A 12,636-nucleotide genomic window follows, 5' to 3' on the forward strand; every position below is an offset into this window, starting at 1 on the left:
TTGTCACATAGGTAGGTTTTCAAGCTAGGAATATATTTTCTTTAATAGGTGCTATTCAAATTTTATATTTCCTCCAGAGTTAGTTTCATTAATTTGTCTTCCAAGGTACTTCTTAGAAGTTGTCAAATTTATTTCAAAACAGATTTTTGAAATATGCTTTCTATATCCTTTTAAATTCTGTAAAATCTGTGGTAATGTCTCCTAGATCTTGATATTGTAATTTAAAAAATGTATAATTGATATTGTGTCACAGGAAGAAAAGGTCTAAAGGTGCAGGGGAAGTGGGAGGGGTAGGGGAAAGAAAAAAAGGAAAAGAAAAAGTATGAGAAAAGGAAAAAAACAGAAACAAAGTCTTTGCAAATAGGGAAGGGTGGAGGGGGTGAAGGGAGGGCAGGGGAAGGGGAAAAATAAAAGAACCAAGATACTCATGTAATGGTACAAGATCCCAGTAATGTTTGTAACTGTATTTTATACCTAAAATGTACCAATAAACTTAATGGGAAAAAAATGTTTTTTGTTGCTGCAATGATACTATTTATGTAAAGAACAAAAAAATCCAATTTATCAAAAGTTTCTCTATTATTACCTGTTTAAAGTAAATTTTTCATACTTAAAATCATAATCATATGTAGATGTGTTAAACAATATTCAGTTGTGAGTAGGAAAAAATAAATCATTCCTGTAAGTTAATAAGTTTAGATGGCAGGAACATGTAGCATATATGTAGTGACTAAATTTACATTTTTATGCACATATATAATTACTTTCTAGTATTCCAAATGCTATAGGAATATGTTGAGACATACTAGCAATTTTCAGAAACCCAACACAGAGATTATCTGCTCTGTATTACTTTTTCCATAGGTGTAATATTCAAGTTCATAGTGACTCTGCTTATAAGCCAAGAGTCTCAAATTAGTTCACATATGAATCAAACTTTTGCTACTGTTATAACTTTAAATGAGCTAGACCTTGGGTCTACACATAGCAAGATGTGCAATAAAAAAGACACCACTTCAAGGCCATTTTAAGAGTTCAGATTACTAAAGAGGATATTGTTTTCTAAGCTGACAATTTAATGAAATGGTTAACAAATACCAGAGTTCAGATAACTCCTTTCTCTTAGTGTGTTATACATTATACAGTACATAGTAAATGCCTCCAAATATTAGCTGACTAGAATGACAATGTCATTTTTTCCTTTTGCTATTCAAAGTCCAGTTTGTTTATTTTTGAAGATAATATTTCAATACTTCAATTGAAGAAGAAAATTACAGAATTTTCTCTATACAGAGAATAACACCTAAATTTACCAATTAAGAAACTGTTTCAGGAGTTGTTGGAAGGTGAGTTATTTTGTAGTAACTATGTTTTAGTTGCTGTGCAGTACACGCAGAAGTAATCTACTTCAACTTCTGAACAGTTGGTTTGGACACAAGTTTAATGAATATTCAGTGAAACACTTGGATACAAGCTCTTGCTATGTTATCTTGGCGTGTTTCTGAAGACATTCTACTCCTTCTGTTAGCTCACACACTGTGCTTGGCTCTCCAGCGCAGTGACAGGCAAGGCCAACGCAAAGCTTTCCTGAAACAATAGTATCCTGAGTGACGGGGCCGGGCCGGGAGCTGAGTCTCTATTCTTTTCCCTTCAAATGGCAAGTTCTCTTAAATGAGTCAACAACAGAGTTTTGAAATGAAAAGGCAGTAGTGGCTTTGACTTTCCAACACACTTTTTCCAACATGATCTTTCCTATTCTCGTTGATTCCAAAACCGTGAACTGATACTGACTTACCAGATCAAGTCAGTTGCCAATGGGACACTTCTTTCCTCTTCTATTGATTTTACAGTACAATAAAAACAGTTCGGTGCAACACACCCAAGGTGCTTGAGCTGTTCCTTCATTTTAGACAGGAATCTGTGCAGTAAACTCATAGCTAGAGAAAATGTCTCCATCTCAAAGACAAAGAACTCATTTACTAAGAAGATCTTTCACTTCAAAGTCCCTTTGGCTCTCAGTCATTCTGAGGCTGTTATCATGTGCAGATTCAATTGTCTCAAGCAGCAGACCTTGGGCTGACATTAGCCTCCTGTTCCAAGGGGTATTCAGCTGGTCTCACCCTTGCAGAGTCAGTTGTCAGTATTTCTGTCATCCTGGTAAAGACCATGACTCCTTGGTGTACCCTGCTCCTCTGGCCTGCTCTCAGCTCACCCCACCACATCAGATGCAAAAGGCCTAGGTTAGAGGAGACTCGGGGGCTGGAGGAAAGAGACCTGGGGAGGGGAAACTATTGTGGGTGGAGGTCTCTGAAGCGCCTCCGAGACTGCATCACCCTCCTTCTGGTCAGACCTAAGTGCTGCACTGTTTTATTAACAAAAATTTGACCTAAATGTCCATAGAGTAGGTTGGATCCACACAGCAGTGTACTCTGAGCAGCATCTATAATATACTAATATGAAAATATGTCCACTGTATCTGAGTGAAACCCATACACTGCTTAATTCAATACATTCTGAAGCCACTTTTGTAAGAATAAAATCTTTAAGTCATTATATAATCAACAATTTTACCTCATTCCTCCTTTTGTGTGTGTGTGTGTGTTTTTGGTACTGGGGTTTGAACCCAGGGTCTGCCACAACCTAGGCAAGTAACAACCTCCTTTCTCCTTTTAAATTGGTTTTTGATTAAAATAAAACATACATACAAAAAAATTATGAAGGAAACATGTCTCTGTTGCCATCACCTAGGAAAAGAAACTGAACACTATCCAGGAATCTGAAGCTTAGGAGAAAGACCTGGGCTACAGATGAAGAGCTGGGAGTTAACCACATACAACAGGAAATCAATAATCGTTGAATCTGGGTAAGAACACCCAAGGAAGAGGGACAAAGTGAAAAACTGCAAAGGCTGCCGGACAGGCGGACGTGAAGATTTAAGGGATAGACAGTGAATTGGTCTGCAAAGGAGACAAAAGGATGCAGCCTGGAGAGGGGGTGCGGGCCATCACCGGAGATGATGCGAACCGGCCAGGACAGGCTGGCGCCTACAAGGGCCACGCAGGCCCGCGGGTGGGTTTCCTCGCCCGGTGCTCTGTGCCCGATGGACCTGCCACTCTGGCCACACCTGTCTGAGACCCCTGCCCCAGGAATCCCGCATCGGCCACGCCCAGCGTCCGCCCCGGGTCACAAACCCCGCCACAGGGCGCCCGAAACAGATCCAGTCCCGGGCAGGGTGTGAGTCACACTTCTGGTCCCACCCCTTCCCCTCACAGCCTTCCTGATTGGCTGCCTCGGCGGGGCCACGCCTCAGAGGGCGACCCTCCGGGTCATAAGTAGTGGGCTGCTGACCCGGCCAGCCCAGAGGAGGACGTGCGGTACCGTCCGAAGCGCCGGCCACCGGCTGGCGTGGGTGCCGGTCCCGCTCCCTCACGCGTCCCGCCCGCGCCCCTCCGAGACCCCGAGCCGCCTCTGTGTCATGCACCACCTCGTTGGCCCCGGTCCGTCCCCGCGCTCCTGCCTCCTGCGCCCTCCGGGACCGGGACCGCAGAGTTCCAAGAAGCGAGTGGTGTTCGCGGACTCCAGGGGACTCTCGCTGACGTCCGTGCACAAGTTCGAGGACCCCGCGGCGCCCCGGGGACGCGCGCCGGGTCGCGGCTGGGGCGCCTCGTCCGCCTGCCTGCGGCTCCTGCCCAGGGCCGCCCTGTGCGTGCGCGCCCGCTCCTCGTCGCCCTCAGGGTGACCGCGTGGCCCCGGATCTGCTGCTCTACTGGGTGCTCAGCCGCTTTCCCGTGACAGTCACTAAGGTCGAAACCACCGCTGGACGTCGGGCTCTCAGCGCTGCTCATCAAGGCGCTCATCAACTCTCCGAAGCCTGAGGTTGTTGCCCGGGACGCGCGTGTTCCCCCTCCCAGCACCGTCCGAACCGCCTGCCCCTGCACTGCGTGTGGGACACAGGATGGACCCGAGACCCCGCCTGCGGGAGAACCGCACTGCCCTTCACTCTGCGGGGCAAGACACGCTGGAGCAGATCAGGGAAACAGAAACCATGTAAATAACACTTTTATGTGTCATTATTTAAAAAACTTAACAAAGCTAAGAGGGTCTGAAAGGACCAAGCAGGTCCGGGTGTGTGTGTGTGTGTGTGTGTGTGTGTGTGTGTGTGTGTGTGTGTGTGTGTGTGTGTGTGTGTGTGTGCGCGCGCGCGCGCGCGCTCGCCCGCACCGGTGAGGCTGGGGAGGGAATGTCTATACTGAAGACAGACAGGAGAATGCCACACAGAACTGGGCCCAAACCTCACTCTTCACCCGGGAAGGGCTAGTTTCCTGGTAACTTGACTTGGTCTTGCTTCAACTTTTGCCAAAAGAAGTGTTAACTAAAGCAATTGCCACAGTTCATGATGTAAACACCTTTCCCATCTTCCCGCTTCTCTCTCTCTCTCTCTCTCTCTCTCTCTCTCTCTCTCTCTCACACACACACACACACACACACACACACACACACACACTGTATTTTCATCGTTTCCTTGAGCTTGCTTTGTGGTGCCCACACTTTGAGGGTTGTGTATTTGCGGGCCTGCATTGGAAGCGCACTAAATGTGTGGCTCCCCAGGGTCTGGGACCCTCTGGCTGGCTGCCCCCTGGAGCCCAGGACATAAGTTAGATAACTCATAAGTATCTCTGCTAAGTATGCTTCTAGCTGCTGGGAGGTTTCGACCTTGGAAGATTTTAACCTCTTTGCAGCAATTGTTCATTCTGATTATTCTTAGTGACACTAAAAACAAATATTTTAAAAAAATCTTTATCCCTTCTAATCCTTAACTTCTTGGGCTGCGTTTGTTTGTGTCAACAGCAAACTGTAGAAATGCAGTCAGAGGGGTTAAGCAAACAACATTTGCTTTATCTGCCGTTTCCCCTACAGACTTTCTTCAGCTGTCTCGCTGTGATCAACCACTGTGCCCTGCCATCAGGTTAAGTGTGAAGCCAACCCTGAGCTTCCAGGGACAGAGGGCACACAACTGTGCCTTCCTTGTTTGATAAGGATGTCCTCGTCACCCGTCCTTTTCTCCACTTCTGCATGCTTCTGGTCATCCTGACTTCATTAAGGGATGGTCATAACTAGGACAGGAGAACCCCCTGATGCTCTGTCACTCTCAGATGAAAGCTAGTGAGGTGCTGGGATATAGCTCCATGGTAGAGTGTGTGCTCACCACTGGCCCTGGGTTCCATCCAGGACACACACACACACACACACACACACACACACACACACACACACAGTACTAATAAGAATCTGCACAAAACATGAAAAGTCAGCTGTAAAGGTGACTGCTAGGGTTTGGATCAAAAACATCCCCAAAAAGGTTCTTGTGTTCAGAGGTGGGGTTTTGGGTAGGTGATTAAATAATGGGGCTCTAACCCAATAGATTAACCCACTGATGAGTTCACACCGTGGCCCTATCCTAACAGATAAGTCCATGGATGAGTTCACAGTGGAGTGAGAGGCCAGGAGGTTGGAAGCACTACTTGGGGTGTGGCCTGGAAGAACAGGTTCTGACCCTCAAACCCCTCTCTCCAGTTCCTCCCTGCTCTCTGCTGTGCCTGCATCTTTCCTTTGACCACCCCTCCTCCATTATGCATCTGCTTTGATGCCACCAACCCAATTGAACCTCATATATTTGGTCACAGGAACCGAAAGCTGATGAGTACAGTGACCTATTCTAGAATGTGTGGTGATATATGAACCCAGGGTTCCTGAGTATGTCTCCTTCATGAGCATCGGTCATGACCTCACAGTGTGACTAGGACATCTTCTAAGTCTGAGTGGAGCAGTCATGGCATTAGAGGGGGACAGGGATCTAGACTTGTGATATTATCTCCAAATAAAGTTACAGAGACAATCACAGAGAAAACTAATTGGGCTGAAAAATGATGCTGGCCACTGTCCAGCTCTAAATTTTACATTGCTAACTGTCACACCATGTTGCCTGGAGTGCACTTTGAAATGATATTTGACAGTTTGGTTTTTGTTTTTTTGTTTATTTTATATAGCCTTATCTTTTAAACACCACAATTTTGTTTATTGCCCCATTTCTGTTAATATTTCTTTTCTTTGTGTGTGTTAAGTTTTTCGCATTTGGAAATATATATGTGTATCATATGCAATAGTAATGATCCTGTCATTCTCTTTGTTAAAAATGTAGTAATTTCAGCCAGGCAGGGTGGCACAGCCTGTAATCCCAGCACTGGGGAGGCTGAGGCAGGAGGAAGGCCAAGAGTTTGAGGCCAGCCTGGGCTACATGGTGAGTTCAAGACCAGCCTCAACAACAGAACAAGATCCTGTCTCAAAAAAAACCCAATAAATGGGGCCGGGGATTTAGCTCAGTAGTTCCGCCACCTGCCTCGAAATTGGAAGGACCGGAGTTCAATCCCCGGTACCAAAAACAACAACAACAACAACAAAATAATAAATAGGCCCAAGGATTTAGCTCAGTGGCATCATGCCTGCCTTGCAAGCGCAAGGTCCTGAGTTTGATCCCTGTTACTACACACACACACACACACACACACAAACCCAATAAATAAGTTAATTAATTTTATAAAAGGTAGTAATCTCAAGAAGCAAAAGTACCGTATGTCTCTCAAGCTCTGAAAGGTCCAAAGATAAACTGGCCTAACTTATTTACAAACTTTCCCATTTAGGTGATGTCATGATTCAGTGAGCACTGACATTTTTACTATTATTATTCCCAGTACTTGGGAAGCTGAGGTAGGAGGATCATCATGAGTTCAAGGCCAGCCTGAGCTACATAGTTGAGACCCTGTCTCGAAATAAAAATCATTTCAAAGCCCCTCTTTTCTTGCCTTGAGAACGCAGGAAGGTAGTCACTGTTTTATTGGAGAAAATAATAGAGGTGGGAGGGAATTTAGAAAACAGCAAGTTAGGCAGAAAGGAGTAGTTTACCATGTTCAACCAAAAGGATGCTCCACTCAGGCGGCGTTACCACTGCTTGGCTGGAGGAGTCTTTCACAAGCAGAATTTTAAGAGTGTAGGGCTGGGGATTTAGCTCAGTGGTTCAGCTGCCTGTCTTGAAAGCTCAAGGTCCCGAGTTTGATCCCCACTACCAAAAAAAAAAAAAAAGAAAGAAAAGTGTATCAGGGTTGGGACTGAGCTCAGTGCCATAGCATTTTTTTTTTTTGGTACCAGGGATCGAACTTGGGACCTTTCACTTACAAAGCAGGCGCTAGAACAATTGAGCTAAATCCCCGGCCCAAAGAGCCATAGCATTTTATAGCATGTATGAAAAAGAAAAAAAAGGTGAATCACATTATGAGCCTTGGGGCCATACAGGCCCTTTTGCTTGTTTTGTTTTGAGACAGAGTCTCACTATGTAGTCCAGGCTGGCCCTGAACTCATTTATTTTCAATTGAGAGCCAGTGTGGATGCAGACTAAACAACCTGTCTTCTTCACTCTGCTCTAACCTGCAATGTCTCTATGCAAGCCCAAGCTTTCTTGTATGAATCAGATCCAACCTGCATACCCTCCACATTATGATGACTCTCAAGTTTCTCTCACGGTCCAGACCTGTGCTCCCAACTCCTCACAGGTCAAAGAACAGCACCTAAAATAGCAGTGTCTCAAAAAAGTGGAAAATAGGGGTGGAGGTATACCTCAGGGCTATGGCATTGGCTTGGCATGCAGGAGGTCCTGTGTTCAATTCCCAACACCACAAAACAAACAAAATACCATATAGCCTGACAATTCCACCTCAGGATATATATATCTGAAAGAATTGAAAATAGGATCTCAAATGTCCAGTGATAGGTAAAAAGGAAAATGTGGTATACATATGCAATGGAACATTACTCAGGCTTAATAAAAAGAAATCCTGAACCATGCTACAACATGGATGAACCTAAAGGATATTATTCTAAGAAAAACAGAATTGTAGCTACTGGGGGCTGAGGGAAGGGGGGAATGGAGAGTTTTTTGTTTAATGGAAACAGAGGTGTTTGTCTAGGGGTACTGGAGGTTGAACCCAGGGCCTTCACACTGAGCTACTTCCCAAGCCCTTTTTATTTTTTTATTTTGAGACAGGGTCTAAGTCTAAGTTGCCTGAACTGTCCTCAACCACTGTGATGCTCCTGCCTCAGCCTCCCTAAGTGCTAGGATTATGCCCCCACGCCTAGCTCAGTTTCAATTTTTTGAGATGAATAGATTCTGAAGATTTACAACACCCTGAATATATTTAACACTACCCAACTGCACACTTGGAAATGGTTACAATGGCACCTTGGGATGTCGTTCAGTGACAGAGGACATCTAGCAGATCCCCAGCACAGAAACAAAAACAAAAAACAAAAACCAAAACAAAATAAAACAACTCAAAGAAAATGGAAAGGAAAGACATGGTTAAGATGGTAAGTCTTTTATATGTATTTTATGATTAAATCTGTTTGTGTATGTTTTTGTGGTCCTGAGGATTGAGCCCAGAGGTGCTCTATCACTGAGCTACATTCCTAGCCCTTTAAAAAACTTTTCTTTTGAGACAGGATCGTACTAAGTTGCCCAGGCTGGCCTCCCAGTTGCAATCCTCCTGCCTAGCCGCCTAGGGAACTGAGATTACAGATGTGGTACCATGTAGTGGGGATAAAATAAAGCCAGCATTCTTTATACAAATTTTGAAGTTTATGAGTGTGGACTTTACCCTAAAGATTTTATCAGATTATTTAGCATGAAATGATAATCAGACAACAGTATGAAGAATAAACAAGGGCGAAATGCTTGGTACTGGAAGGGGAAAAAAAAAGTCCTTTCAGGGGAAGGCTTCTTTTAAGGGGGTCCAGTTTTAGGGGAGATAAGCTTAGGTGTTTGAAGTCTGAAGAGGCTATGAGAAATACATGCACTGGCAGCTGCAGGATCAGCTGACCTGAAGTGACATCAGGCCCAAGGTCAGGTAGACCCTGGAAAGCAGCAGCTCTGAGGAAATGCAAAGGTCTCCACACACTGACTCCTTTGTTCCTTTGAACCTTCTCTCTCTGTCCTCTCTCCCTCCTTCCATCTGTCTGTCTCTCCTTTTGGGGGGGTTAATACTGAGGATTGAACCCGGGGCCCTTCCACTGTGCTACAACCTCAGGCCTTTTTCTGTTTTTAAATTTTTTGAGACAGGGTCTCCCTAACTTGCCCAGGCTGGGACTGAAATTGTGATCCTCCTGCCTCAGCCTTCCAGAATGCTGGGCTTGCAGTCACCGTCTCCCCCTGTCTTAGGAGGCGAACTGGACTGGGGAAGACTGGGGAGCGGCTCCAGCTGAGTCTGTGCCTATTGAGCTGGGAGAGACGAGACAGAGGAACACACAGGCGGATGGGGTGGTGTCGCTGATATTTCTTGGCCGGGCCGGGCCTTGAGCTAAGTTCTTCACACCCCGATTCTCGCTGTCCACCACAGCAACCTCCAGAGGACGCCGCAGCCTCCGCCCTCCCGTCACTCCCCACTCCTGACCTCAACCCCCTCCCCCGCCCCGCCCCGCCCCGCCCCGCCCCAAACAGGCCCGGAAAGGCCCTAGTCCGCTGCCCGGGGGCGGCCCTGCTCGCCTCGAGCCCCGCCCCTGCCGGCCGGCGCGCGCACGTCGGAGCGCCGTAGACAAAGACGGGCGCGCGCACGCCGTCACGCACGCCTCGGCGGCGGCGGCGGCAGGCACCAAGCGGAATTACAGCGACCGAGGCCACGTCCGGTGAGTGGGAGCGGGTTGGCTCTTCCCGGAGAGCGCGGGGCCGGGGCCGCCCGTCGCCGGGGCCCTCCGTGCGTCGCCCCGGGATCTCGGCGGGCGGAGCGGAGCGCCAGGCCTGCGCGCCCCGCCCGCTGCGGCCGCCCTCTTCCCCCCGCCCCCCCCCCCCCGGCCCGCGGCCGCTCTGGATCGAGCGGCGAGGCCCTCACGTGGGCACCGCCGAGCTCGGCTCTCGTCGCCGCTCCCGGTCGGTCTCAGACGACGCCCTGCCTTTCCGGCAGGCTTTCTGCGCTCCGAATTTCCTTGCCTTTCCCCCGGGGTCCACGCCCTCCCAGGAACCCTCCTGCCTTATTTCTTGCTTATTTCTGCACTTTCTATCCCACGGAGGGCTTCAACTTTTGTGGTCCAGAAGTAACAGAAAAAAAGCTGCATATGGCAGAGTTAGTAGCTCTGTACAGGAGTCCCGTCCTGTACGGGGCTCGTCGCCTGTCAGTGTCCCTGCCTTCTCTGCCGTGAATGTTCCAATCGGAGCCCTTGAAGTCATTTGCAGAATTTTGTTTGATTCATTCTACTTCATTTTGGCTGAACTTTGAGAACCTCCCTGCTTAGTCTCCTGTTTTGGAGAGTCTGTCTCAACTCAAGGAAAATGGTGTGAAAAGCAGTTTTAAACCAAAGACTGTGTGAACAAAATCCTGTAATAAGGCTTGTGAAGTATTGTTTTTTCTCTTTGAAAATGAGGTGTGTATGTTTTAGCTTTGTATTTTGGAGAATTTGAGACTTACAGAAGAGAGAATAGTGAACTAGCTTGTACCCCCATCTTCTACCCCATCAACCTGCCCCATTTGTAAGACCGAGGGCCTTACCAAATGCTCCGAGGAGCTGACTGCAGCGAAGAACACCCGGGAAGGAACACACCGGACAAGATGGAAAGTAAAACAGACCTTTATTAGTCTGGCCAGACGGCACTCCCAAAGCCGAGTAGCTTAGAGAGGCAACTGGCTCAGAGTCCGAAACTGTTTTTATAGGAGGTCTAAATACAAAAGTGGAGGAGAGAGATAAAACAGACCTTTTACAGATTGTCCTTAAGATAACATATTCAGATATGGAGTTGAGCAAGCATGACAGAACACTACGCACACAACAGACCTTCCTGGCACAACAACAAGCACGTCCATCCCTGGAACTTGATACCTACCTGGTGATCCGTAACAGAAGCAGAAAGTTGGGGCCCTATTACAAAGATGGAGTAACTGTCAGTCTTACACATTCACCTCCCCATCCATTTCTCCCATGAGCCAGGGAGAAATTAATTAATTGCATTACTGGGACTTCACATTGAGCTACATCTCTAGCTCTTTTTTGATTTTTTGTTTTGAGACAAGGTTTCACTAAGTTGCCCAGGCTGTGCTGTAAACTTGTGATCCTTCTGCTTCAGCCTTCCGGAGTGTTGGGATTACAGTTGTGTGCCACCACGCCTGTCTAAATTCTTTTGTTTATTTTTTGATACTGGCACTTGAACTCAGGGTTTTCTATAAGGACATTCTCTACAGCTGAGCTGTAACTTCAACCCTAAGGAGAAATTCTTGATGGAAGATGAACCCTTATTTCTCAAAAATAGCTTCCAATTCAAAATAAAAATCTTAGTTATGAAAGTTTCTTGTGTTGGGGCATTATGGAGATGATTGGCTCATGGGGGCTTGACACTTATCAGTGGATTAGTCCACTAATGAGTTTATAGCTAAATGTGATTTGGGAGGTAAAGCCTGGTTGGAGGAGGTGGTCACTGGGGGTGCCTGGCCAGGGAGGGTGGTGTATCTCTCCCTCCCCCTTGATTACAGTCTGCTTCTCGCTACCTTGCCACTAGCTGCCATCTACTCTGCCTTGGAGCCAGCTGTGGACCGAAATCTCTACAAACTGAGCCCAAATAAACCTTTCCTCTTTAGAGCTGTGGGTGTCCAGTATTGTGTCTCAGCAGGTGGTAACTAAGACAGTATCATATACAGTTACAATGTACTTTTATTGAAACAGTCTTATATTAATAGTCCTTCAACTAGGGCCGGGAATGTAGCTCAGCCACACAACACTTGCAGCCACACAACACCTGAGTGTTTGATTCCTGGTCCCCCCCTCCCCTAAATAGTCCTTCAACAAAGAAATGTGTAATGACTTGGAGAAAGACCAGAAAAGGGTATCTAATCACCAAACTACTGGAAAACAGGTTAAAACCAAAAGTAGTTCTGATTTCAGTGAGAACTTGCAGATCATCTTATCCAGCTTCATTTTTATGAACTATCATAAAAGGACCACAGAAGTGCAGTTACTTTGAAGAGGCTGAACTGAGGCTAGAAATAACATCGCCCAAGTCTGAATCCAGCTGTCTTTCTACTCTACCATAAGGCTTGTTTGTCTTTACTTTCTTTCTTTCTGGAAAGAGCCAAGAAAGGCTATGACTGAAAACGCTAACATTCATGAAGGCTATGGATGTTAAGCTTGAACGTTCCCACAAAATCCCAGAATAGTAGAACTGCAGAGCATGCCTCAAATTATTTCTTATGATAAAACTTTGAAAATGATAAGTTCTAATTATAGTTTTTAGGACACGTAAGAATATCGTGGCCTTAGATTGAGAATAAGAACAAGGTATAAAAAATTTAGGTAACATTGACAGCTGTTTAATACAGTAGTTACTCAGAGAGAGTGGCTGGGGATGTAGATTAGCTCAGTGGTAGAGTGCTTCTCAGTTATTATGCATGCAGCCCTGCCTGGGTTTGAGCATCAGGAGCACCAAAAACAAACAAAACAAAGTTACTGAGGGAGACTAGAATGATTTGGCGTGTACCCTTGGTGTTTTGCTCTTGGTACTGAGAAAACAATAGTATTCTATAAATTTTTATTCCATGAACAAATACTCTG

The 12,636-nt window shown here is 46.2% G+C and overlaps 1 protein-coding gene across 7 annotated transcripts in view; it reads left to right on the plus strand.

Moving 5' to 3' along the window:
- The first annotated feature begins 3,364 nt into the window (after nucleotides 1-3,364).
- Gpat4 (glycerol-3-phosphate acyltransferase 4) overlaps nucleotides 3,365-12,636 on the plus strand; it is a 46,985-nt gene continuing 37,713 nt past the window's right edge. For 5 of the 7 annotated variants that reach the window (XM_021236767.2, XM_087217375.1, XM_004855300.4 and 2 more), the window contains exon 1: nucleotides 9,603-9,729. The gene's annotated coding sequence lies outside the window, so the exon portion shown is untranslated. Of the gene's footprint in view, nucleotides 4,048-9,601; nucleotides 9,730-12,636 lie in introns of those variants that run through there. The other 2 variants (XM_004855299.4, XR_002386347.2) reach the window with 2 other exon arrangements.

The sequence above is a fragment of the Heterocephalus glaber genome, unplaced genomic scaffold (genome assembly GCF_053883595.1).
Source record: "Heterocephalus glaber isolate CG9 unplaced genomic scaffold, H.glaber_assembly_v1.0 deba00001461, whole genome shotgun sequence".
Taxonomy (NCBI): Eukaryota; Metazoa; Chordata; class Mammalia; order Rodentia; family Bathyergidae; genus Heterocephalus; species Heterocephalus glaber.